Source organism: Emys orbicularis, chromosome 18 (assembly GCF_028017835.1).
Source record: "Emys orbicularis isolate rEmyOrb1 chromosome 18, rEmyOrb1.hap1, whole genome shotgun sequence".
NCBI lineage: Eukaryota > Metazoa > Chordata > Testudines > Emydidae > Emys > Emys orbicularis.
The window spans coordinates 18,039,420-18,063,744 of record NC_088700.1 but is presented as its reverse complement, the minus strand read 5'-3'; positions in this window follow the sequence as shown (position 1 = coordinate 18,063,744).

The following is a 24,325-nucleotide window of genomic DNA, read 5'->3' as shown; positions in this document are numbered from 1 at the left end:
ATATTCCATTATCATCAAGTTCTACTACAGTCAAATCTCTTTATGATCACAGATTTTTTTTTTTAAATTCAAGCAACTCTCAAAATAAAAAAAAACAAAGATGTATTTCTACATGATAGCAATGAATCACATTACAAAGGCTGTTGTCAATGTTTTACATGCCAGGACCCCAGTTAGCAGTATAGGAAAGGTAGGGAAGAGTGGTTGATTTTTTTTTTTTTTTTTTGGACACCTGTTTACAACCCTCAGGTCCAGAAACCATGCTTTGCAAAAAGTGTCTTACTTCACTGGAATTGCATTAACTCACTAGGCTTTTCTACAATTTTCAGAGACTCTGATACTACAGTGATATATGATTGAGATGACCAACAGGTATGGTTGGCAAATATTGTTATGACCTTTTTTTCTAGGTAGGAGAACCTAGGGCACTTGTAAGATTAAGTCTAGAAGTGGCCACTGACTTTGGGTGTCCCTGGCTTCTGGGTGCTGTGCTCCTGAAAATGGAGACAGCCAATATCAGTCACTTCTGAAAACATTGTCCTGACTCTCACTCTATGACCTTGGGTAAGTCAGTCAGTGGTAGAGTTGGGAGGAGAGGCTGGGAGTTTCAAAGGAGTTTAGGAACCCAAATCTTACTAAATTTCAATGGGACTTGAGCACTTAACTACCTTTTAGGCTCCTTGCAAAACCCCAGCCAGCACTCAGATCTTTTGATCTCCAGTATCTCGCTGTAACCCACAACAAACATTGCCTTTATCTGAAACACCCGCACTGGCCTGTTATAAGAACAGGAAACAGGCACTGAGAAGTTGTATGCTCTCGTGCACACGCTGCATTACTGCTTAAGAATTCCATTCATCTTCCATTTCTGCTTCTTTCACTCTCCAACCTACAGAACATCTGGTCTGAGCAATATCTCCTATGTGGGAGTGGAAGGTGGCAGATCAGCAGCTGGCATAAGCAGAGCAAAGAGTGAGAACAAAACAATCGAGGAAATGGAAAGAGGAAGTGACGGTCAAAAAAGATTGCTCACATCTTCCTCCCTCCTTCATGGCTGAGGAAAATAAGGGGCTGTAGTTCTGGGACACTGTCTGGAAACCCTTCTTGGGAAAGCAAAGATCTCTGTGACCATTACCAATCTGCTCTCAAAAGGGAAGAGGAACTGGAGTTTAAAAACCTACCCTTGCATGGTGTCATGTTCCCTGCCACTGGTATTGGGACTCTTGTCAACTATTCCTTGCTGTGTTCCCTCTGCATAATTTGAAAAATGGGGACAAAGCCTTTGGAAGGGAATCAGTGCCTTCCTTCCTCTGGGGAGCTTTAAAACAATCCTGCCACTTAGGATCAAAGTGTTTCAAAAGTTCTTGGCATCCAGAACTGCAAGAGCTCAGCTCCCCTCTATGCATCCAGAGAAGTGACCACATTTTCCTAAAGAATTCAGCATGCCGGGCAGGGAGCTCTTCTGAGAATCTGTCACTTAATATCATAAGGGTAGCTACTGGCTGCTGGTTCTTTTGTTTAGGTATCTACATAGGAGCTGGGCTCTTTGGAAAATCCAGCCCTGGTTGGGGGTGCTCAACCCTTGGAAACCTGGCCATGAGCCCTTTAGATATGTTAGGTACTATGTGAAATCCAATCAGAAGTATTGTATTATTATGAGCCAGGGCTAAACACCATCCCAGGCCAATATTATTCAGCAGTGTCCAGATATGAAGATGAGTACCACTAGGTGCAGGGAAATCTTCATTCTTTATCACTTCGGTTGCTGCTTCTGTTATAAACCCTTTATTTTCAGGACTTTCAAGCCTGGCTGTAAACATTTGCTCTGTAAACTGCTTACCCCTGAATGTTCAAGCATTGATCGAGATACAAAGGGAGTGCTTAAAGACGATAAAGTCATTGCAGAGAAACTAAACGAATTCTTTGCTTCAGTCTTCACGGCTGAGGATGTTAGGGAGATTCCCAAACCTGAGCTGGCTTTTGTAGGTGACAAATCTGAGGAACTGTCACAGATTGAAGTGTCACTACAGGAGGTTTTGGAATTAATTGATAAACTTAACATTAACAAGTCACCGGGACCAGATGGCATTCACCAAAGAGTTCTGAAAGAACTCAAATGTGAAGTTGCGGAACTATTAACTAGGGTTTGTAACCTGTCCTTTAAATCGGCTTCTGTACCCAGTGACTGGAAGATAGCTAATGTAATGCCAATATTTAAAAAGGGCTCTAGAGGTGATCCCGGCAATTACAGAGTGGTAAGTCTAACGTCAGTACTGGGCAAATTAGTTGAAACAATAGTAAAGAATAAAATTGTCAGACACATAGAAGAACATAAATTGTTGGGCAAAAGTCAACATGGTTTCTGTAAAGGGAAATCGTGTCTTACTAATCTATTAGAGTTCTTTGAAGGAGGTCAACAAACATGTGGACAAGGGGGATCCAGTGGACATAGTGTACTTAGATTTCCAGAAAGCCTTTGACAAGGTCCCTCACCAAAGGCTCTTATGTAAATTAAGTTGTCATGGGATAAAAGGGAAGGTCCTTTCATGGATTGAGAACTGGTTAAAAGACAGGGAACAAAGGGGTAAATAGTGGTGTTCCCCAAGGGTCTGTCCTAGGACCAATCCTATTCAACTTATTCATAAATGATCTGGAGAAAGCAGTAAAAAGTGAGGTGGCAAAGTTTGCAGATGATACTAAACTGCTTAAGATAGTTAGGACCAAAGCAGACTGTGAAGAACTTCAAAAAGATCTCACAAAACTAAGTGAGATTTTGCAACAAAATTTGCAACAAAATGGCAAATGAAATTTAATGTGGATAAATGTAAAGTAATGCACATTGGAAAAAATAACCCCAACTATACATACAATATGATGGGAGCTAATTTAGCTACAACAAATCAGGAAAAAGATCTTGGAGTCATCGTGGATAGTTCTCTGAAGACGTCCACGCAGTGTGCAGAGGCGGTCAAAAAAGCAAACGGGATGTTAGGAATAATTAAAAAGGGGATAGAGAATAAGACGGAGAATATCTTATTGCCCTTATATAAATCGATGGTACGCCCACATCTTGAATACTGCATACAGATGTGGTCTCCTCATCTCAAAAAAGATATACTGGCACTAGAAAAGGTTCAGAGAAGGGCAACTAAAATGATTAGGGGTTTGGAATGGGTCCCATATGAACAGAGATTAAAGAGGCTAGGACTTTTCAGCTTGGAAAAGAGGAGACTAAGGGGAGATACGATAGAGGTATATAAAATCATGAGTGATGTGAAGAAAGTAGATAAGGAAAAGTTATTTACTTATTCCCATAATACAAGAACTAGGGGCCACCAAATGAAATTAATGGGCAGTAGGTTTAAAACAAATAAAAGGAAGTTCTTCTTCACACAGCGCACAGTGAACTTGTGGCGCTCCTTGCTAGGACTATAACAGCATTTAAAAGAGAGCTGGATAAATTCATGGAGGTTAAGTCCATGAATGGCTATTAGCCAGGATGGGTAAGGAATGGTGTCCCTAGCCTCTGTTTGTCAGAGGGTGGAGATGGATGGCAGGAGAGAGATCACTTGATCATTACCTATTAGGTTCACTCCCTCTGGGGCACCTGGCATTGGCCACTGTCGGTAGACAGGATACTGAGCTAGATGGACCTTTGGTCTGACACAGTTCGGCCGCTCTTATGTGTTGGGAACTGCTTTTGTAATTTTAAATGTCAGGGAATTTTATGGCAAACGTTTTTTGTTGGAAAATACCAATTCATTGAGAAGGCTTTTGCAGCGCTAGGTTGAAATTGAGAGACAGGGAGAGTGAGTATGGGCAGAACTCCAGAGTAGCTAGTGGCTATGTGGTTCGAGTAATCATCGGGGATGTGAGAATGCCAGGTTCAAGTCCTTGTCTTGAAGCTAGGGCTCCCATATCCCAAGTGAGTGCCTTCACCACTGGGTTTATGGCTAGTCTAGGGTAGATGTGTGCCTCTCTCTGTTTCCCTCCCTCCCTCTCCCCCAAAAAATATTGAAATGTTTTGTTTTTGATCCAACATGGCATTAAACCAGATTGTGAAAGCTCAACGTATTTTACAAAACGGAATTCTTGTTTTCTAGCCAGCCCTTATTGTAATCAATCTATAGCCTCCTGGGACTCTTGGGGCCAGCCAGATTAGGCTATATACCCTGGTTGGCCCCTTGGAACTTCATATTGATGGTGAAAATAGAATTCAGAGCTTCTTGCTCTGAAAACACAGCTCCCTCTAATCTGAACTAAAGGAGAACCCTCATTATCAGTAAAGGGTCTCTGGCACATAGTTAAGCGTTCCAATTCCATGCAGTGCTGGAGTGCAAAGGCAAATTTACAAACTAACTTGGGAATTATGACCAATCCATATGGACTGCTTTAAAAAGCTAGATCTAGATCTTCCGGTGGTATAAACTAGTGTAATTGACTTGGATGGATCTGACTCTAAAGTGTAACTTGGGCTACACAATCAGTTACATTTTAGAAATGAAAGGGAGCCTATAAACTTAACAATCACACTATCATTTAAAATTGTTACCTCTGCCAATACAAATAACCCCTATGAGCCCTGCTACTGAAAGAGATTAAGGAAAAAGAAATATCCCCTCTCCTCACACACACTTCGTTTTTCCAGTCAAATGCGTGGAGTAAAGCCAGATTTTCATAAAAGTTCAGCCACCAGAAATTCCCGCTCACACAGATGGGCAGATTTCCGAAAGTGCTCAGCTCTGAACACGCTGTGCTCTTTTGATAAATTGGTCCTCTGTGTAGCATTTGTTTCTTCTGCATGACCAACCAGTTCCCTCAGAGTAGTCAGTTTCATTCTTTCCCCTCTATAGTCAGTATCCCTTGTTGTTTGTGGAGTTCTTTCATATAGCAACACAAGAGAGAAAAAACATTTTTTGCAATGTGATTGTAAATCCTCAATAATAGCCCAGTTCAAAACCCAATAAAAGGGAACACTTTTGAACACAACTGTATAATTAGACTGGAAATCACTGAGGCTGAGAATTTAGCAAGATTCAAAAAGGGATTGGACATTTATAGGGATATCAAGAATATCCAGTGTTCTACTTAATGCCAACAAACATTTTGGAGTGGATATAAACATGCTTCATGGTTTAACTGATCTCTATTACAGATAGTTGGTATGAGACTCTAATGGGGGTGGGGGAGCACCTGGCTGATTATCCCACATCTGTTGACTTCCAGATTCTTTTTCATCTGAAACAGTTGGTACTGACCACTACTGGAGACAAGATAGTCATTAGGTCTGACTCAGTCTGGAAATTCCTAGATTTCTGCAAAAGTACCTGAAACTACTTTTAACTTGCTTTTTGTTAAGTTGATCGTATCTCTTTAGCTATCACTACTAATGAAATATAGCCTTGTCAATTAATAAAATCCTAGCAGATCTTCCCTTTTTATATAACCAGTAGGATTATTAAATCCTCATGATAGTAAGGTCACACTCCTTGGAAATCTCACATTTAACCACAGACCTTAGCAGAATTATCTTTATAATTACACACGCATAACGGTTGTGGTGTATACTATAGATTTTAAAGTCCAACCTGGACCTAACATTTCCCCACCAACAAACCCATATCAACAGCCTCATCTCTGAGGGTGAGATTGGGGAGGAGGACCCTCCGTTCCCAAAGGTACCCCATCACTCCCAACACCCGCTGCCCTTGTTCCATCTCCGGCTGCCTCCTGCCCATGGGATAGGTGTGGCAGCAGCTACATGCCCCTCTCCTCATGGCCACTGCTGTCTCAATGCTCTGTGTGTTGTGGAGCGAGAGGCACTGCGACTTGTTGACACACTCACTAGGTGGCACACACACAGAGCAGGAAGGTGGTGGTGGCCAGCAGGAGCAGGGCACTCATCCTTTGCCATGCCAACCCCACAGGCTGGAGGAGGTGATCAGAGATGACCCAACCTGAGCATGAGCGGGTTGGGTTTTTTCAGGCCTGACCTGAACATGACACTTGTAGTTGGGTCCCAGGGGGGTTGAGTCAGGTTGCAAGGCTCTAGTTTCCTATCTGGAAAGCTGTTTCCTAAGTACTGAACCTTTAAGAGTAAGTTGGCACCCCTAGCCTATCTACAACATGGACTTCAAGATGGGTGCATTTACAGAATGCATCACTCGCAGTGTTCTCTCTCTTATGGGGACTTTATATTCGTTCTTTCTTTCTTGGTTTCTCTTACTCTGCAATAAAAACTATCCAGTCTGAGAGCTACTGAGCTCTTTGCCTAGGGAAACATCACAACCTTCAATTCATATTAGCCTTTGAGTGGCTTCAGTGAATAGTAAAACAAAATTCACACTGAAGTCACTGTTGAGTTATTGGATTTCACAACCTTAAAATTGCATTAAAGTTATTCAGGGCTTTTTTTTTTTTTTTTAACATTTAATATATATGATAATGAGGAATCAAAGTGCTTGAGCAATTGTTTAAAGTATTGGCAGAAGGTAAATGTACCAAGATTGAATCACCTTATAGCTTTACAGGCTGAAATGGCATTGGCTCTGGAAAGCACCCAAGCTGCACTTAAGTCCAGCCCCATTCAGGACAGCCCCCAAACACACGCTTAACTTTAAACATGTGCTTATGACCCACTGACTTCAATAAGACGTAAGCATGTGCTTAAAGTTAAACAAGCGCTTAAGTTTTTCTCTGCATCGGGACCAGGTTACTGAGCACTTTGCTGGATCAAGCCAGTGGAAAAGAGGCAATGAATATATTAAAACACAATGTGCACACCATTAACCCTTGCTACAGCCCTTTTACTGATAGAAATGTCCTATAGCCGTCCCAGAGATGTATAACCTTTCTGCAGAAATTTGAATCCAATCTTTAAAATTCCATAGCAGGGATCTCATTCTCAATTAAATTCTATGCGCCCAATTCTCCTCTCACTTGCACCTGTGTAACAGCCGGGGCACTGCATTGCTTTCAATGATATCACTCCAAATGTCTGCTGGTGTAAGTGAGCGCAAAGTCAGGTCACTAGAGTCATGTGTTTTGAATCCTGTTTCATTTCCAAAGAACCAAATTGTGTGTTTTAGAAACACGGGGTCTGATTTTTCCCTTCACTTATACCAGTTTAACTCAATCGACTCTTGATTGACACGAACTGAAGAGTTTCCATTGCTCCAGTGTGCTGCTAGGGGGCGCTGTGCTGCACTGTAGGAAACAGGATGGGGAGCGTCTCTAGAGGGCACTCTTCCCTTGCACTGAGGATACTTCTCCAGGGGAGGGAACTCCAGTTATTAGGAAGAGATAGGTATTAGCAATGGGCGATTCAATCATTAGAAACATAGATGTCTGGGAGAACCGCATGGTGACTTGCCTGCCTGGTGTGAAGGTTGCGGATCTCTTGGGACATCTAGATAGACTTATGTGTAGTGCTGGGGAGGAGCCAGTGGTCGTGGTACATGTAGGTACCAACGACATGGGGAAGGATAGGAGAGAGGTCCTGGAGGCCAAATTTAGGTTGCTAGGTAAGAGATTGAAGTCCAGGACCTCCATGGTAGCATTCTCTGAAATGCTTCCAGTTCCACGCGCAGGGCCAGTTAGACAGGCAGAACTGCAGGGTCTCAATGCGTGGATGAGACGATGGTGTAGAGAGGAGGGGTTTAGATTTATTAGGAACTGGGGAAGCTTTTGGGAAAGCGGGAGCCTATCCAGGAAGGATGGGCTCCACCTAAACCAAAACGGAACCAGATTGCTGGCACTTAACATTAAAAAGGCCGGTAGAGCAGTTTTTAAACTAAGGGCTGGGGGAAAGCCGACAGGTGCGAAGGAGCATGTGATTCGGACATCCCTTAGGGGGAGGATCTATAAATGGAGATTCCCTATGTCCTAGTAGGGAGGAGAGGACGGAAAATGATAAAAATTCAGGGAGGATCTGATGAGAAACAGTCACATGAAAAAAAGTCCCATTCAATTATGTCATGCAATAGAGGACAGCTAAAAAATGTCAAATTTTTAAAATGCTTATATACCAATGCTACAAGTCTAAATAATAAGATCGGTGAACTAGAGTGGCTGGTATTAAATAAGGATATTGATATAATAGGCATCACAGAAACCTGGTGGAATGAGGATAATCAATGGGTCGCAGTAATACCAGGGTACAATATATATCAGAAGTACAGAACAGCTTGTGCTGGTGGGGGAGTGGCACTATATGTGAAAGAAAGCGTAGTATCAAATGAAGTAAAAATCTTAAATGAACTAAATTGTACTATGGAATCTCTACGGATAGTAATTCCATGCTTGAAAAATAAGAATATAGCAGTAGGGCTATATTACAGACCACCTGACCAAGATGGTGTTAGTGACTCTGAAATGCTCAGGGAGATTAGAGAGGCTATTAAAATAAAAAACTCGATAATAATAATAATGGGAGATTTCAACTATCCCCATATTGACTGGGTACATATCACCTCAGGAAGGGATGCGGAGATAAAGTTTCTTGATACCTTAAATGACTGCTTCTTGCAGCAGCTAGTCCTGGAACCCACAAGAGGAGAGGCAATTCTTGATTTAGGCTTAAATCGAGCACAGGATCAGGTCCAAGAGATGAAGATAGCTGGACTGCTTGGAAATAGTAACCATAATATAATTAAATTTAACACCCCTGTGGTGGGGAAAACTCCACAGCAGCCAATACTAGCATTTAATTTCAGAAAGGAGAACTACACAAAAATGAGGAGGTTAGTGAAACAGAAATTAAAAGGTACAACACCAAAAGTAAAATCCCTGCAAGCTGCGTGGAAACTTTTTAAAGACACCATAATAGAGGCTCAACTTAAATGTATACCCCAAAGTAAAAAACATAGTAAGGGAACCAAAAAAGAGCCACCTGGGTTAAACAAGAAAGTAAAAGAAGCAGTGAGAGGCAAAAAGGCATCCTTTAAAAAATGGAAGTTAAATCCTAATGAGGAAAGAAAAGAGCATAAACTCTGGCAAATGAAGTGTAAAAATATAATTAGAAAGACCAAAAAAGAATTTGAAGAACAGCTAGCTAAACACTCCAAAAGTAATAGAATTTTTTTTTAAAATACATCAGAAGCAGAAAGCCTGCTAAACAACCAGTGAGGCCACTGGACGATCGAGATGCTAAAGGAGCACTCAAAGAGATAAGGCCATTGCGGAGAAACTAAATCAATTCATTGCATTGGTCTTCATTGTTGAGGACATGAGGAAGGTTCTCAAACCTGAGACATTCTTTTTGGGTGACAGATTTGAGGAACTGTCCCAAATTGAGGTGTCATTAGAGGAGGTTTTGGAACAAATTGATAAACTAAACAGTAATAAGTCTCCAGGACCTGATGGTATTCACCCAAGAGTTCTGACGGAACTCAAATGTGAAATTGCAGGACTACTAACTGTCATCTGTAACCTATCATTTAAATCAGCTTCTGTACCAAATGACCGGAGGATAGCTAATGTGACGCCAATTTTTTAAAAAGGCTCCAGAGGTGACCATGGCAACTACATTCCAGTAAGCCTCACTTCAGTACCGGGGAAATTGGTGAAACTATTGTAAAGAACAAAATTGTCAGACACATAGATGAACATAATTTGTTGGGAAATAGTCAACATGGTTTTTGTAAAGGGAAATCATGCCTCACCAATCTACTAGAATTCTTTGAGGAGGTCAATAAGCATGCGGACAAAGGAGATCCAGTAGATATAGTGTACTTAGATTTTCAGAAAGCCTTTGACAAGGTCCCTCACCAAAGGCTCTTAAGCAAATAAGCAGTCATGGGATAAGAGGGAAGTTTCTCTCATGGATTGGTAACTGGTTAAAAGATAGGAAACAAAGGGTAGGAATAAATGGTCAGTTTTCAGAATGGAGAGAGGTAAATAGTGGTGCCCCCCAGGGATCTGTACTGGGCCCAGTCCTATTTAACATATTCATAAACGATCTGGAAAAAGGGGTAAACAGTGAGGTGGCAAAATTTGCAAGTGATACAAAATTATTCAAGATAGTTAAGTCCCAGGCAGACTGCAAAGAGCTACAAAAGGATCTCACAAAAACGGGTGACTGGGCAACAAAATGGCAGATGAAATTCAATGTTGATAAATGCAAAGTAATGCACATTGGAAAACATAATCCCAGCTATACATATGCAATGATGGGGTCTAAATTAGCTGTTACCCCTCAAGAAAGAGCTCTTGGAGTCATTGTGGATAGTTCTCTGAAAACATGGACTCAGTGTGCAACAGCAGTCAAAAAAGTGAACAGAATGTTGGGAATCATCAAGAAAGGGATAGATAATAAGACAGAAAATATCATATTGCTTCTATATAAGTCCATGGTATATCCACACCTTGAATACTGCATGCAGATGTGGTCGCCCCATCTCAAAAAAGATATATTGGAATTGGAAAAAGTTCAGAAAAGGGCAACAAAAATGATTAGGGGTATAGAATTGCTTCTGTATGAGGAGAGATTAATAAGATTGGGACTTCTCAGCTTGGAAAAGAGGTGACTAAGGGGGGATATGATAGAGGTCTATAAAATCATGAGTGGTATAGAGAAAGTAAATAAGGAAGTGTTATTTACTCCTTCTCATAATACAAGAACAAGGGGCCATGAAATGAAATTAATAGGTAGCAGGTTAAAACAAACACAAGAAAGTATTTTTTCACGCAACGCACTGTCAACCTCTGGAACTCCTTGCCAGAGGGTGTTGTGAAGGCCAATACTATAATGGGGTTCAAAAGGGAACCAGATAGATTCATGGAAGATAGGTCCATCAATGGCTATTAGCCAGGATGGGCAGGAATGGTGTACCTAGCCTCTGTTTGCCAGAAGCTGGGATTGGGTGACAGGGCATGGATCACTTGATGATAAGCTCAAGACAAAAAAACTTAAAAGAAATAGACTTCAAAGAGAAACAGCAGAACTAAAATTCATTTGCAAATTTAACACCATTAATTTGGGCCTGAATAGGGACTGGGAGTGGCTGGCTCATTACAAAAGCAGCTTGGCTCTCCTGAAATCGACACCTCCTCATCTATTATTGGGAGTGGACTCAGGGCCGGCTCGAGGTTTTTTGCTGCCCCAAGCAAAAAAAATTTTGGCTGCCCCCCCCCACCCCCACTTTTTTTTGGCTTTTACACGTTTGCACTTTGCAGTTTTGTTTTGACTGTTTAAAATTTTAAAAAAATGAAAACAGAGAATCTGTAGTTAGTGAAATAAAACAATTTCCTACTAGTGTAGTTTTAACATTTAATTTTAACAAAAACACAATTACAAACAATTTGAGTTCAACTATACACTGTAATGAAAAACGTTAGTGTCTTCCAGTTTCTCATAAATTAAAATAATTAATATGAACTGAATTTTTCTGGTTTTTATATTTGCGTAGTCTTTTAATAAGTCAGTGAAATCTAATTTTTTTGCAATAGTACTTTCATTTGAAATTAATGCAAGTCCTGACATACGATTTTCAGTCATGGTGGACCTCAAATAATTTTTTAGTAATTTCAGTTTTGAGAAACTGCGTTCTCCAGAAGCCACTGATACTGGTAATGTTAAAAGAATGCGTAATGCTATAGCAGTGTTTGGAGTGAAAAAATCATTTCTTGCTATAAATTCTAATACTTTTAGAGGAGAAGTTTTAGGACTTATTAGCTCAGATAAAGCTATTAATTCATCATACAATTCCATTGCATCAATGTCAGCAGCGTTATCAGTACTGAGCGCTAAATGTAGGTCTTGGCACTGCTTCATGAGGTCTTCTTTGGAAAACTGATTTTTAATATTTCCAATATCGTATATGAATTCAAAAGTTTCACAATGACCATGCAACTGGCAAAACCTTTCTTCAATGGAAGTTATAGCTACATCCAAAATACAACAGAAACATTCAACTTTAAACCTTTCGTTTGGATCGAGAATAGGATCATCATGAGCCTCATAACAAAACTCTTGTTTTTTTCCGAGGACGAATGAATTGTTGAGGTGCAAACGTCGGTTCAAAATCAAGTTCCTCTGCTATTGTTGTTGCTTCTTTGACAGTTTCTTCAAATCCTTCATCTGAACGGTATTTTTTAAAATATTTCAGCGTTTTATTCAAAATCGTCTTTGCCTCGGATATGTCTATAGTTATGTTCTGCATAACTTTGCTGGTCAAATTAATTTGATTTAGAATATTGTGCCAAATAACCGTGCAACATGAAAATTGAAACTGCATCATTTTCTGAGCCAATGTTTCAGCTTCATGTCAAAATGAAGGCTCATACGACAAGTCCCGGCTTATTTCGAATAGTGCATCATAAATCTCTCCTGATGAATATCGGAATGGTCTAATAGCGTCTATCCTGCTTTCCCATCTAGTTTGACTCAGAGGTTTAAGTGTGAGTTTTTGTTCAAGATGCTTCTTCAAGACTGCCCAACGGTGTGTGGAAGCACTAAAAAAGTTGTAAATTGCTTGCACTGTGGTAAAATATGAAACGGCATCTTTAGATGATTTGGCGTCATCACTGACAACCAGATTGAGCGAATGGCAAGGAATGAAAAAAGCTCGATTGTTTAAATTCAATATTCTTTGCTGTACACCTGCGTGTCATCCTCGCATGTTTGAGCCGTTATCGTACCCTTGGCCGTGCATATTTTCTAAAGGTATTCCATAGTGTTCCAATCTCTGTAGAATTACATCTGTAAGGGCTTTCCCAGTAGTTTCGTTCACTGGTATAAATTCTAGAAAGTGTTCACAAATTTTCACTTCTGCATTTTCATCAGTTTTCAGAAATTGTAAAACTATTGACATTTGCTCGGTTTTGCTCAGATCTTGAGTACAATCAACTATAATTGAGTAATATTTGGCATGTTTCAAATTCGATAAAATTTCATTACGCACTCCATTAGAAATTAATTCTATTATCTCATTTTGTGTATTTTTACCCAAATAATGGGTGTGAATCTCTCCATCTTTCACTCTTCATACATGCTCAGCCATAACATTATCAAATTTTGCCAATAAATCAACCAATTTTAAGAAATTTCCATTGTTATTCTTATATAAAATATCCGAGGATCCACGGAATGCGAGGCACTGTTTGGCTAGGAAATTAACGATTGCCAGTAAACGTTCCAACACCGCTTGCCAACGTAGAATTTCTGAATTTAGTTGACGTTGCTGTACAGCATCGATTGTTGTACCGGTACGTAATCTGTTTGACAGCTCAATCCAATTTCTCAATGAGCGTAAATGATTTTTTGATGTTTCGTGTTGTTTCAAATGCTGATGCAAATTTCGCCAGTCATTAAAACCTTCAGTTGCCAGAAGAATGTCCGAGTTACAGAACAGTTTGCAGCAAAAACAAAAAATTACATCTTTGGTCTGTGAATACACTAACCATGATCTATTCATTTGTTCCCCATTTTTCATTTTTTTCTTCATACTGGATGGCATAAATCGACGATTCGACTCATTAAATGGATATTGAAATGTAGGATCTAGTTTTGAAGGACCTTTTTTCACAATAATAATTCGCATTGTATCAGTAATTATTGTCGGCCATGTACTTGGATCCGATCCTATGTCAGTCTCTCCACCTTCCAATAATTGTTCTTCAGTTTTAGATTTGGATAACAGTTCATTTCTGGACAATTCAGCTGAAGTAGTAAATCTTTGGATAGATTGTGATTGTTCGTCTTTATCAGTTAGTGAAGATAAACTTTGGTCAGATTGTTGTTAATCTTTATCAGTTGATAAAGGTAATCTTTGGTTCGATCGGTCTTCATCAGTTGATGAATAATCACCTTCAATGCATTGCTTAGAGCTTTCTCCTTGATTGTTGACTTTTTTAAAATACTTTTTTGAAGTACGAGATAGTTTTTCTAATTCTTTTTGCCGTTTCTCTCTTTGTTGCCGGTAAGCAGCACTGGAAAGTCGTTTTCGTTTTTGTCCCGGCATTTTAGCCCTATACCACTGGCACCGTCGCGAAATGGAAATTAGCGCGAATGGTGCTGATAGGGCAGCACAGTACACACATGTAATCGTGATTTGAGTGACCGTGTCACAACGTGACATGATATTTTTCATGTCACACTCCTATTGCACTACTGTACTTGCCATAGGTAAGGCGCTAGTCATTGGGGCGAGAGAGCTCCCCACAAGCTTGGATACACACTGGACCCAGCCCTGCTGGCGTTTTCCCAGCGATGAGGCCGCCCAGCTGGGAGCCTGAGGGGCATGCAATGGAGAGAGCTCTGGGGCTGGCGGAGCCAAGGAAGAGATGCTGGGCTTGCTGGACAGATGCTGCCCCTCTCTGCCAGGTCGCTCACCCCCTGCAGGAGGGGAGGCAGAAGGAGACTCCAGGCACTGGAGTGCTGTGAGGGGCAGGGGAGGGAGGCAGCAGCCTCTGGGGCTCCAGCAGGCAGAAGCTCCCCAGGGGTCCCGGGGACCCTCCCGCCCGGCCTGACTCTTACCTTGCTGCGGATCTGGCCCGAGGTGGATTCATCTCCCATCACTGGCGCTCCCAGGGCCAGGGGTTGGGGCTGCTGCTGGATCCCAGCCCCGCTCATCCTTGGTCTTCCCCTTGGCCCTGGCACGAGCTGGGCTCAGCCCGGGCTGCCGCTCCACTCCCCTCTCCCCTCCCCTGGGTGAGGGAGGTGGGTGGCCGCTGACCGCGGGAGAGCGGCGGGAGCTGGTAGCGCAGCCCTGCCCTGGCTGCAGAGGACGGGCCGCTCCTCGGCTTGCAGCGGCGGGGACAAGCCGAGGAGGAGCGGTCCATCCTCTGCAGCCGGGGCAGGGCCGTGCTACTGGCTCCTGCCTGAGAGGGGAGGTGGCCGCTGCCCGCAGGAGAGCGGCAGGGACATGCTCCCTGCTCAGCTGGCTCCGGGCCCCGCTTCACCCGGCGGCAGAACAACAGGCTGGTTACGCACCCCGGGGCGGTCAGAATCCAGCCCAGGGCGCTGCTTGAGGTTTGAGCTGGGGCCCCAGCATTATGCCACCCCATATATTTTGCCGCCCTAGGCACCTGCTTGTTTAGCTGGTGCCTAGAGCCGCCCCTGAGTGGACTACATCCACCCTGATTGAATTGGACCTGTCAACACTGGTTCTCCACTCATGAGGTACTCCCTTCTCTTCATGTGTCATGATATAATGCCTGCATCTGTAACTTTCACTCCATGCATCTGAAGAAGTGAGGTTTTTTTACCCACAAAAGCTTATGCCCAAACAAATCTGTTAGTCTTTAAGGTGCCACTGGACTCCTTGTTGTTTTTGATGATAACCTGTCTGTTCATTCCCTTTGGGGCACCTGCCATTGGCCACTGTCAGAGGACAGGATACTGGCTTGATGGATCTTTGATCTGACCCAGTATGGCTGTTCTTATGTTCTTATGAGTTCCATTGGCTCTGGACCTCTGATCAGTGGAAGCAGAACAGCAGAATCAATGCCAGGACAATTAGACTTGCACACAAATGTTTCCCCCCCCCCCCCCAAAAAAAAACTTACATGTGTTGAGTTAACCAAAATTGAGCCTAAGTCAGCTGAATACAAATCCACAACCCTGTCTGAACCAGAATGTCTAATGCTTGCTTGTACCCTGGGGCTTGTATCTTTATGTATGACACTTACTGAGATTAAAAACAAACCATCACTGAGTTACAAACCAGATCTATTTATTCAGATTTCTAAAATGAAAATAACAATTTACAAAAAGTCTGCTTCATTTTAGTTTGTTTACATGTCATTTATTTAGACGTCCTATATCTGTGTGCATTGCTAAAGCCCCTGGCTACACTATCTCACTGAACACCATCATGTTTATACCTATTTTGTTTAAATAGCCTTTAACTGTAAAAGCTTTGACACACTAGGTCCAACCCTGCTCACAATGGGGCCTGAGTCTGATCAGCATCAATCTGGATGATTTCCTTTGAAATCAGTGGAGTTAGCCCAGTGCAAGACTCCCATCCTTTAAGGATTTCCATATGTACTTAACCCTAAACATGTGAATAGTCCCTTCAAGTTCAAGCACGGGGACACCTATTTTCAGGATAGTGACCTAAACTGGGATTAATTTTCAGTGAAAGTCAATGGGGATGAAGCAGCAATAGAACTGAAATTGTTTGAACAAAAACATTTTTTGTTGAACATTTTCAAGAAAAAAATATTGGCTTTCAAAGTTTTCTTTTTAAAAATTTATTTTTAGAAATTGGAAAACAAACAAACAAACAAAAAAGGCTGTTTTGAGTGGTTTTTTTATTGCATGTGCGGGGGGGGGGGGGGGGGTTGGTTGTTTTTTCTTTCCCCTCCCTCTCTTCCACCTTTCCCCCACCCATTCTTCAGTGGAAAAAGGGAAAAATGGGGAGGAAGGGGGGGGGAAACAAAGAAACTAAACATCTGAAAAGGTGAAACATTTCAAAATTGAATGTTTGGAGAAACAAAAAACATTCAAGAATATTTAGAGTGAACAATAAATTATTCCTCTTCAAAACTTGGAGAATTAACATTTTCAAATTTTTGGGCTCCACCCCTCTCCCCGCACCCCTCATTTTTGACCATTGGTAATGAGTGTAAACTGGTAAAAGTGAAAGCAGATTTAGGCCACTGACTGCAATAGGATCCACTCTCATTCCTTTTTTCCCCTCCATGTACTGGAAAAATAAAGTCTAAACATGCCCTAACCAGGAACGCAAGCACAACTACCTAAATATTCTCCAGCACTGCACTGCACTTGGCATCAATGATTTGCTGCACAAGTAGACGCCATTGGGGAGATGTAGGACTGGCCGCTACTCTGAAATGTCATACTTTCCCTAGATAAATTCATGGAGGACAGGTCCATCAATGGCTATTAGCCAGGATGGACAGGGATGGCGTCCCTAGTCTGTTTGCCAGAAGCTGGGACTGGGCGACAGGGGATGGATCACTTGATGGTTACCTGTTCTGTTCATTCCCTCTGGGGCACCTGGCATTGACCACTGTCGAAAGACAGGATACTGGGCTAGATGGACCTTTGGTCTGACCTAGTATGGCCGTTCTTATGTTCTTAATGCCAAGCAAACTTCTGTTGGACCTCTACTGTAAGAAATTATCACATCAGGACTAAATAACTTTATAGTAATCTTGTATTAAACAGGACTGAAGAAGACAAGGGCCCTGGAATATCATGCTGCAGTGATACCTGAGCCTATCGTTGGGTAGAACACTATCATGATACTAGTTAAGGGCCTAATCCTGCAAACACATGGGCCCTGATCCTACAACCACTTACACGTGTGCATATCCTCACATAAATGAGATGCTCATGAGTAATCCTCTTGGAATCAAAAGTTGTTTCCACTATTAAGCATTTGAAGGATCAGGTCTTAATTTAGTAGTGTCCCATCAAAGAACAGGGTCTACATTTGTATTTGCACGGTACCTAGCACAAGGGGATTCCGGTCCATGACTAGCGAGCCTAGGCAAAATAATAATACATTTTCAAAAGTAACCAGTGGTGCTTGGTGTTCTGAAGGGCACCCAGATTAAAGCACCTTAAAGAGACTTTAATTTCAGAACGTGATAAACTCCCATCCTCTGAAAAGCAGGACCCTCAAGGAGGTGTCAAGTTGGGCCCTCAAAATCATCAATTGCATCTGAAAATTTAGCCCTGGACATTTCTTCATGACACTTCTTTGGGTGGGGAGGGGGGTCTCTAAAGGTAATATTTTCCAAAAGCACCCATCCCACTGACTTTATATTAAACGTAGAGCGTGTCTACACGGTGTGCCAATGTGTGCTATGGGGGTGTGATGACTAAAGCTCACTAACGTGTTGCAGATTAATTGGTCCATGTAGACCATGCTGGTGTGCACTAAAGTTTCCCTAGGGTGCTTTAACATAGTGCTGTTTCAAACCTTTTTTGCACACCAGCAGGGCCTACATGGACCAATTAATGCGCTTTAGAAATCACATCCTGTAGTGTGCATTGCACTCATGTAAACAGGCCCTGTTGGAAAATTGGGCGTTGGCCGAGAGTCTCAAAAATCACATTGATTTCAATGGGAGTTAGGCACCCAAATGCCTTTGAGGATCTGGGCCTAGGAACCTAAATTTCTCAGGCTCCTTTGAAAATTATACTCCAAGTCTGTATGGCCCCAGAGCTCATCCTACCTTAAGGCATGTCTACACTTACAGTGCTGCAGTGTGTATGGTGAAGATGCTCCATGTTGATGGGAGAGAGCTCTCCTGTCGGCATAAAAATACCCATAAGTGGCAGAAACTGTGTTAGCGGGAGACGCTCTGCTGCTGACATTGTACTGTGCACACGAGCGCTTATGCCAGCGTAATTTATGTTGCTCATGGGGGTGGAATATTCACATTCCTGAGTGACATAAATTATGCCAGCATAAGCTCTAGAGTAAACGTAGCCTTATTCTAACTGCTTAGTTCAGTCTGTTTGGTGGAAGTTGTATCTTTATTATTGTTCCCTCTGTAGGAGCCCCTTTGTGGAGGACCAGAACAAGGCCTATGCAACATTTATGTTCAACTTGGATCCTCACAATATGGCGTCAGTGGGATTTATATGGTGCCCTCAGCACAGTGAAGAATTTCACCCAGATTGTCTAGAATCTCGCCCCCAGACCACCGCCCAGGAAGATCTGAAGAATGGACATAAATGGAGATGGAAACTTCATGTCACCTGATGAAACCACCCATTGCCTAGGTTGAGAATATGTAGCAGTTAGAACACAACTAAATCCCCCAGATCTGGCCACCTCTGAATTTTGGGAGAGTTTGGATCAAGATCAGAACTGTACAGGTGACCCTAAGCTTTATAATGGTCTGAAGTCAAAAGCCTGGCTCCCAAGCTTTCCTCCTTTCCTCCTTTCAGGTCCACTTCTGAATGGATGACTCCAGCTCATCCCTCTGATTTTCATTTATCAGAGGGTGGGATTATTAAAAAGCACTCATCTCTGCTCCTATTAAAATCAATAATAAAGCAACAGGAGCAGAGTTAGACCAATGCTGAGCACTTTTGAAAATCTCACCTATATTTATCAGTGACGGACAAATCTTCCAACACCCGTAGACTCAGCCAAGAAAGCATAAAAAGATTCAGAGGATTTAGATTCTTTGGTTTTTGAAAATGGACCAGAAACCCAGAAAGATCAGACTCCCACGTGAGGTTTCTGCTGCTTCCCATTTCTGGTCAAGTTAGGAACATAGAGTACACACAGAAAACCACAGGACTGCCACATCTAAGGACATGGGGAGGGATAGTCAAAAGTGTCTATGTGACGTAGGCTCTTTCAATGGTCCAAGATTGTTCTACTGTTTGAGGTAATCTCAGAGAAGGTACATCCAGAACTTGTGGATTGGAGAGACAATGAGAAGGGCAAAAGAGGAAAAGCTCTTGATTCCAAAGAGTTCTGGAAGTCTTTGGGAGTCTTGCTTGAGTAAGGACTGCAGGGTTGGGCTACCACCCTTACTAAATGAACTTTGCATAACCACTGTGCCCCGAGATTAAGACCAAGCGAGGCAGATTTAATACAGGAGCACAACAACCTTCTGAAAAGTGGCCTTCATTGAGAATTTGATCTTCTGCAACACGTGACATCTAGGTCCGTGGAATGAAGTGTCCTCCAAAGGCTCTCACCATTGACCTTGCTGAAATGGCATGCTGTAGTGCAAAGGACTGGAATGGGCTTTTATTAGTCTATAAACATGGCCAAAAACAAGGAGAAGAGTGGGGGTGGGGGGAAGATGAAATAGTAAAGTGGTTTGGAATCTGCAATGAAGTGTGGAGTCTGGTGCCTGGCCCAGGACTTTGTTTTAATGAAAGCCATTTGACACAAATCTAGCTGAGTGGCAAAAGTGCACCCTCTAAATGGTCAGACTTTCTGGCTGTAATTTATGCATATTTCTTGGATGTGGCATAGTAAGGGCCAGATTGTTCTGTCCTGCCATCATGCAAAGCCAGGGGCTGATCGGTCAAGTTCCACTCTTCCATTATTTCCTCCATTTGCTGAAAGAATAGAGACATATCCTATGCAGGGGGGGAGGGGGGGTTATAAAAAAAGAGCTATTTTGCCCTTCAAATTCAAAGCCTTTTTGTGTGTGTCAGCACTGCTCCTGCATTCATATTCGCTGAGAAATCAGCCCTTGTTAAAGGTTCCTAAGAGGGATGAGCCTCTTTAACCTTTGTTGGGTTCTACTCATATGACACACAAGTGCAGGCTGATGCTGGATAGAAAGCCATTCATAGACCATTATAGATTTTTAAGAGCAGAGAGATGATTCGACCCTACTGAGGATCTGAATGTATAGAGTTAGGTGAATGCTGCAAAAAATAAATTCCTTTAAATAAAAAACATGGTTTTGTTCCCATGGTATCTGTGATCCCTTTCACTCATTTTTTGCAAGTGTGTATATGTGTGTGAAACATTTTTCACGTGAATGGTCACCGAAACAGGAAATGGTGTGAATGATCTAAAACAGTGGTTCTCAAACTTTTTTCCCGTGGACCACTCAAAAATTGCTGTGGGTCTCGGCGGACCACTTAATGATCTTTCCAAATGTTGTTTCTACCATTAGCTAACTATTGTAAAGTGCTTTGGATAAAAGTGCTGTATTAAAAAAAAACCCCTTACTAATAATAAACGTTTTTTGTGCTACAAATAAAAGCACATAACTCATATTTTAATCCCAGTAGTCTTACTTTTCTAATGAGATGGATGTGCCCTCTCTTCCCTGCTGCGGCAGCTCCCTAAGTGGGACTGTGAAGGGGGAGGGTTTCTCCCTGGCAGCCACAGCTCTGGAGCTGGGGAAAGTCGCCTCTTTCTCTGGCCACCACAGCCCTGCACATCCCAAATTCCCCCCACCCCCTCTGCTCACCCCACTGCCCCCTCCCACCTATTCCTCCCAAGGCCATCACCTCACCTTACATATGAGTCTTCTCCAGGGTTCAGGCACTTAATTAGTGGAGCCACACCTGTGCAGCTCCACTAATTAGGTGGGTAGCCCTTCATTCTCTCTTGTGTGGCTTCCCAGGTACACATCTCAGAGGGAACTATCTGCAGACCACTTCAATGGAGCGTGTGGTCCATGGACCACAGTTTGAGAACCTCTGATCTAAAAGATCCTCTCTAGTTCAAAGAGAAATTATGTTGGAGAAGTTCTATAGCCTGCAAGACTAGATGATCACACTGGCCCCTTCTGAATATCAGGATTAGAAGGGACCTCAGGAGGTATCTAGTCCAACCCCCTGCTCAAAGCAGCACCAATCCCCAGACAGATTTTTACCCCAGTTCCCTAAATGGCCCCCTCAGGGATTGAACTCATACCCGTGGGTTTAGTAGGCCAATGCTCAAACCACTGAGCTATCCCTTCCTCCCTCCCCTGACCTTGGAACCTATGACTTATGTAATTATGTTTCCACGCACACATTTTTGTGTGACTATGTATTTGCACAGATGAAGTGGATGTGTTTTGAAAGCTCTTTGTGCATTTTGAAGTCATCTGACCAGGGAGCAGAAACCATGCCATGTGACTTAGGTGACACAAATAATGAATTATGAATATTACAAATATTCTGAATGTGCTCACACAAACCATTAATCAGAAAAACCCGAATAGCACAACCTCTAGTAAAAAACTGTAGTCTGTTTAGGGGTAATTCACAAAGACAAAAGGGAGCTAAATCCACTGAAAAAATCTATTGGGAACAGTTCGCCCAGCTCTAGTCATGTGGCTAAAACAAAATATAGGTACTCATGAGAAAAATGTATATCAGTAGGCTCCTGATGGTGAAAAGAGAGTATGATCTAGTGCTTGCTTTCTTAATTTTACATTTTCTGCTGTCACCAGTATTGCAGGAATTACATTTTAATTAAACATATTTGGGAAGCTGGAATTTCAGGTAATACTCTGATTTACTGTACTATAGATAAATAACTTCATAACTTGAGAGGATGATCCTCTCCTGTTGTATCCTTCACCCTCTACACTCAGAAGTAACAGATGCAAGGTCAAACCAAAAGCACAGTGCAGATCCTGAGCGAAATGCCAGATCTCGATAGTGGGCCACATCAAAACTCCGGATGTAAACATTCCCGAATATGGGTGCTTAAACTCCAGAGTTCAATTGAAAATGTCACAAAATTGCAGGTGTTTAGTGCAGTGTGGGCCATTCCTTCCTCCTCTGAGCTCCCTAAAAGCAATGTTTATATGCATGTGTAAGCAGAGTCAGGATGATCTCTACCCTGACATCTGGTGGTGAATTATGACGAGTGTGGAAAAGAACTTCAGGGGATGATATTGTTTGCATAGGCACACCCACCCTGCCTAGCATGAGCCCACGGCAGCCCAAAATGGTCACTTTGGCAGCTGTGGGATCCCCAGTTTCTCTGTTATTGGGGCAGGAGGAATAAAGTGTTGTTACCCTGATTATGCGAATCAAGGACAATGAAACTGTTTTATGACAGATGGTCTCACCATCACCTAAGTAGCACTTGCTAGACAAGGGACATGGGTTCCACAACCCAGTGAATTGAGAGAGGTTGGGGATAGGTATGTGTGCCTGATGGTACAGCCTCTCTCTCGGGTCTGGAACACCAGTTGCTGCACCACCTCCACCTCCTCCTCTCTCCACTGTTGAATAGCAGAGCTAATTTTGATTCCATTAGGAACCTAGCTAGAGGCTGCTGAGCTGAATTTACTTGGGGCCAATGGTGCACCAGCACTGGGGCTCCCCTACTGCAAGCTGAAATCACTAAAAGAGCTAAAATTACTGAGCTGAGATCACTGAGTGCTGTGTTAACTAGTGGGGGAGCCTGAAGATCTATTGCTAAGTGGTTGGCAGAGCGGAGCAGTTTGTGGGACAGTTGGAGCAGCCCATGGAACAGTGAGCAGAGCTGAGCAGTTTGTGGGGACAGCTGGAGCGGTTCATGGGACAGCTGGTGGAGTGGAGTGGCTGGCAGAGCGGAGCAGTTTGCGGGGATGGCTGGAGCGGCTCACGGGGCGGCTGGAGGAGCGGAGCCGTTCGTGGCGAAGGCTGCAGCAGAACTCCACGGAGAGGCGGGGCAGTCGGCCTCGGACCACGTAAGGTGCCCCTTAACACCCCTTAACACCCAGGCTGGGGGGGGCACACTCTGCAGATAAACTTTTGAACTCTGGGGTGGCACTGACCAGGGACAGAGACTTTTGGGTTGTTGGACTTTGAGGTGATTGAACTTAAGACCCTGAGGGGAAAAGGACACTGCCAAATTTACTTGGAGGTGGGTCTTTTGCTCATGGTTTGTGTTATAAGTCCTGTTTGTGGTGTTTCCCCAACATAATGCCGCATTGTTTCCCTCCTTTATTAAAAGGCTTTTGCTACACTCAGACTCCGTGCTTGCGAGAGGGGAAGTACTGCCTCCTAGAGGCGCCCGGGGGGTGGTATGTAATTGTCCCAGGTCACTGGGTGGGGGCTCGAGCCGGTTTTGCATTGCGTTATTGAAACGGAACCCCTAGATACAGAACCCGGCCCTTGTTGCTGCCAACTCAGAGGGGCAGAAGGGTTACACATGTATGCTGCGGAGACATTCAGATTACTTTTAAAACTTGACTTTACAAAGCACTTGAAAATATACTGTAAGGGACAACCCTGTTACATGGCACACGGACTAGATTATTATTACTACTTTTAATATTTGTATTATGCATGTACCTCAAGGTCCCAATTGAGATCAGCATCCCATTGTGCTGGGCACTGTACAAATACATAGTCCCTGTCCCAAAGAGCTTACAATTTAAATACGAAAGATGGACAAATGGTGAAACACCTTGTGCAAAGCCACCCTGCAGGTCAGTAGCAGAATAGGGAACAGACCTCAAGTCTCAGTCCAATGCCCTAACCGCTGGGCCACATTGCCTCCCACGACCTAACTTCTTCCCATCTCTGCTTTCAACGATGCTGCCCACAGGCTCTCTCGCAGATTTACAGTCGCTTGCTCTAGTTGTAAAAAAAGCATTAGTTATCAGCTTTGACTGCTAGTTTTTGGAAAAACTAGCTCAAAGTACTATCGTGTATAATTCCAAAATCCTCAGATGACAAGAGGTCCCATTCCCCCCAGGCTAGTCACGCTTGCCCAGCTGCTTTTGTAAGTGGAAGATATCAGATATCTGATCATTCTCAGCATGGAAAGTTCTTCTCCTAATTTGGTTGTTTTTGCTTCTGTTTTGAGGCGCCATTGTCAGGTCTGCGAATCACTTGCTGGCCCCGTTCCTGACGGACAGTCTTCTGGCATCACGGCAATCCCACTCTCAGCCAAAGCCGAGTGTTTTCCTATGTCTGTCGGGTGCA